This window comes from Papio anubis, chromosome 13, assembly GCF_008728515.1.
Source record: "Papio anubis isolate 15944 chromosome 13, Panubis1.0, whole genome shotgun sequence".
Taxonomy (NCBI): domain Eukaryota; kingdom Metazoa; phylum Chordata; class Mammalia; order Primates; family Cercopithecidae; genus Papio; species Papio anubis.
The window spans coordinates 76926583-76930679 of NC_044988.1; the positions used below are offsets into that span (position 1 = coordinate 76926583).

The window sequence follows — 4097 nt, forward strand, 5'->3', positions numbered from 1 at the left end:
GTTACTGCTGCTTGGTAGACAGAACTGGGGAAAATAGGGTCAAACTTCGACCTGGAAGAATGCTTTTACTTTCTATGAATATAAAGTAATTGAATGAATAATTACATAATTGAATGAATTCTTACATTCATTCAATAATATATAATGAAACACTACGATGTGCAAAGCATTGGGAATTCAGCAATGAACAGGAAAGACAGCAGCTCACAGCCTAGAAGGGAAGTCACCTTTAAACAATTAATGACATCATAGGTTGTGAAAGGTACAAGGTGCTTGGGTCGTTCACAGCCATGGCATTGAAACCTGTCCAGGATATCAGAAAAGGCCTTCTAGAAAGACTAAAATTAAAGCGGAGATTTAAGGAAGGAGGAAGAGGTGCTGCCCATAAAAAGGGAGGACAGGAGAAGAGAATAAAAGATGGGGCTGCATAAGTATTTCAGGGGAATAAAAACATGTGTAAAAGTCCAAAGCCAGAGAGAAGTTTAGATTCACACCCTCTCTGGAGTGGTATTAGGCTGTTTCTGATGCATGCAATGTAGTAGCAAGAACCAAAATTTAAAATGAGAGTTTAACTGGAGTTTGGCTCCCAGCCTTGCTAGTTCCTGAGCATGTGACCTTGGCAAATAACATAATCTGTCTTCAAATAACATAATCTGTCTTGACCTCAAGCTTCTCATCTGTCAAATGGCGATAATAGCACCTGTTCCACAGGTTGCTGTGAGAATGGGATTAGCTAATAGATATAAAATTTTGGTCAGTGTGGGGCTAGGTTTTAAATAAGCCTGATGGAAGCTGTCAGTGACCAAAATCTATTCTTTTTACCTAGCCCAAATCTTTCTTGCTGTCTGTGAACATACATCAATTGGATCGGTTCAACAGAGTTTTACTCAGTTTCTACTTTGGGTCATTGTAGATTCAGGCACTGTGAGAATATGAAAGAAGTGTGCCACGGGAATTGAAAAGTAGAAGTTAGTTGGGAAGAGAAGGTTAAAGAGGTGTTTGTCTCTTACTTTGTTTTTGTTTTTTGTTTTTTGTTTTTTTGAGACGGAGTCTTACTCTGTCACCTAGGCTGAAGTGCAGTGGTGCGATCTTGGCTCACTGCAACCTCCACCTCCCAGGTTCAAGTGATTCTCCTGCCTCAACCTCCTGAGTAGCTGGGAGTACAGGTGCCTGCCACCACACCCAGATAATTTTTGTGGTTTTAGTAGAGACAGGGTTTCACCATGTTGGCCAGTCTGGTCTTGAACTCCTGACCTCAGGTGATCCACCTGCCTCGGTCTCCCAAAGTGTTGGGATTACAGGCGTGAGCTACCGCGCCCAGCCTATCTCTTACTTTGTATGTATATCTTCAACTCCATCTGATCTATGAGCTCCTGCAGGAAAGGATCTGTAAAACAGGTCCTCTCTTTAATCCCAGTAAGATTCCCAAGTTTCTGATTTAGAGTAGGTGCTCAGCAAATCCCAGTTAAATAGAACCAATGAAAGTTTGGGAACTTACAGCAGATTTTAAACACTAGTAAACACATACATAGATTACAGGGGTTATCAGAAGGAAAATCTGTAAATCAGGGAAGGTGATGGAGGTAAGGTTGGAAGGTTCAGCTTTTGTAGATGCTGTCAGAGAACTTTCAAAGTGGTTGTACCTTTTTATTCTTCTACCAGCAATGTATGAGAAATGAATATAGAGGGAATTTTCAGACTTTTAAATTTCAGCAATTCTGGCAGGAGAGGAGAGATATTCCATCATGGTTTTACTTTGCATTTTCTTGGTGACTAATGATTTGGAGCATCGTTCCGTATGAGGGTTAGCCATTGGAATATCCTTTTTGTAAAGTGTCTGTTCAAGTCTTTTTCTCACTTTCAAAAATTATATTGACTATTTTTATATATTATGAATGCAAGACTTTTGTTGGATTTATCAACTGTGAATCTCTTCCCCGAGTATGTGGCTCAACCATTTACTGTTCACGGTCTCTTTCTATGGAAGAAGTTCTCAATATTAATAAAAAATAGTATGTCAAATTTTTAAGGGTTAGTTCTTTTTGTGTACTATTAAAGAAATCCTTACCTAATCCAAGGTGATAAAGATATATTCCTAATTTTTTTTTTTTTAGCTTTAATTTTAGGTTTGGGGGTACATGTGAAGGTTAGTTAATGTAGATAAACTCATGCCATGGGGGTTTGTTTTATGGATTACTTCATCACCCAGGAATTAAGCCCCCAAAATATGGGACGCTTCACAAATTTGCATGTCATCCTTGCAAAGGGGTCATGCTAATCTTCTCTGTATTGTTCTCATTTTAATATATGTGCTGCTGGAGCAAGCACAAGCATTTTTAAGTGAAATCTTCTTTCCTCAACCAAAAAGAAATGCATGCATACCAAAAAGTCTGAAGGATAATGAAATGACAACTAAATCCTCTAATTGTATGACCAAGTTCTTCTCCCCAAAGGCAACCACTGTTAACACTCTTTTATACAGGCTTATAGATATTTTCTATATATATAGTTATAAAAACATATGTATGAATATTCCTTTTACTTATTCACCAAATGGTACATATTAATAAGACTGTCCTGTACATTACTATTTTTGTTCAACAGTGTATCTCAGCAATCTTTCCCTATTGACCCCTTTGAAATGACCTCACTCCTTTTAAGGGCTTGCAGATAATTGTTTTGTATGCAAGCTTTATAATTTAAAGCTACTGACCCCTCCTAAAGGGATCGATTAGGTTGTGTTTAGTCTTTTGTTATCACAAACAGTGCTGCAATAAACATCCTTGTGCATAGGACTTTGTGTGAGCAATGAAATGACTTGTTCCAAGGGTATGGGTGTTTATAATTCTGTTAACTCTGGCCAAATTATCAAAAAGGTTATATTGGCTTATACATACTCCAGCAGCATACGAGGGTGCTTTTCCTTTCTCTGGCGGGGTAGCATTTTTTTTTTTTTTGAGATGGAGTTTTGCTCTTGTTACCCAGGCTGGAGTGTAGGGGTGCGATCTCAGCTCACTGCAACCTCCGCCTCCTGTGTTCAAGCAAGTCTCCTGCCTCAGTCTCCTGAGTAGCTGGGATTTCAGGTGCCCGCCACCACGCCTTGCTAATTTTTTTTTGTATTTTTAGTAGAGATGGGGTTTCACCATGTTGGTCAGGCTGGTCTCGAACTCCTGACCTGAGGTGATCCACCCACCCTCCCAAAGTGCTGGGATTACAGGTGTGAGCCACCACACTTGGCCTGATTTAAATAAGAAGAGCAATGAAGAGAACACTTTTCATAGAAGGAACAGCATAAACAAAGGCTTAGAGTGGAGTTTTCCAACCTTGGCATTATTGAGTGTTTTGGCTGAATAATTCATTGTGGTAAGGACTGTCCTGGGCATTATAGGATGTTTAGTGGTATCCCTGGCCTCCACCTACTAATGCCAGTAACAAGCCACCCTCTCTGCCCCTTAGGTGTGACAACCTAAAATGTCTCCAGATGCTGCCAGATGTTTTGTAGGGGACACAGTTGCACTGGGTTGAGAATCATGACTTAGAGGTTGGGATGTTCAGGGGTCAGGCTGTGGGGGGATTGGTGTGTGTGTGTGTGTGTGTGTGTGTGTGTGTATACAAGTGCACAGTGAGCACAGGGAAAAACCAAGAAGGCTGGTGGGGTGTTAACCCTAGAAAGCTTCAGAGTTAGTCTGAAGAGAGATGTATTTCTTCTCTTGCTTTCCTGTCCTTTCATAAAAACCCACATTGCAAAAACCCATCCCTTTTTTTTGTTGTTGTTGATGAGGAGAGAAAGCCACGCACTAACCCTTCGTCCTCTTCGTTATTAGTGAGCAACCCAGGATAGGCGCTTTGAGTGCATACAGGTTGTTCATGATCTTTAGTATCATTGTAATCTCACAACAACACATGGGGGTCCTGATCAGCATGCGAAGGGCTGGTCTACAGATGGGGAAATAGAGGCTCAGGGAGAGAAGTTGAAGCCATTGTGCTTTCCGGCCCTTGGGTGGCTGTACATCTCCACAGCTCTACTCTGAGAGGCTTGAGCAGCCGGCTTTGCTGCTGCCATTACTGAAAGCCCAGTGTAAAGTCATTTGGATGAT

The 4097-nt window shown here is 40.8% G+C and overlaps 1 non-coding gene across 1 annotated transcript; it reads right to left on the reverse strand.

Moving 5' to 3' along the window:
- Window positions 1-2221: 2221 nt before the first annotated feature.
- On the reverse strand, window positions 2222-2328 carry LOC116270209. Its single transcript, XR_004178124.1, has one exon. It is a non-coding gene; the product is annotated as a U6 spliceosomal RNA (small nuclear RNA).
- Window positions 2329-4097: the final 1769 nt, after the last annotated feature.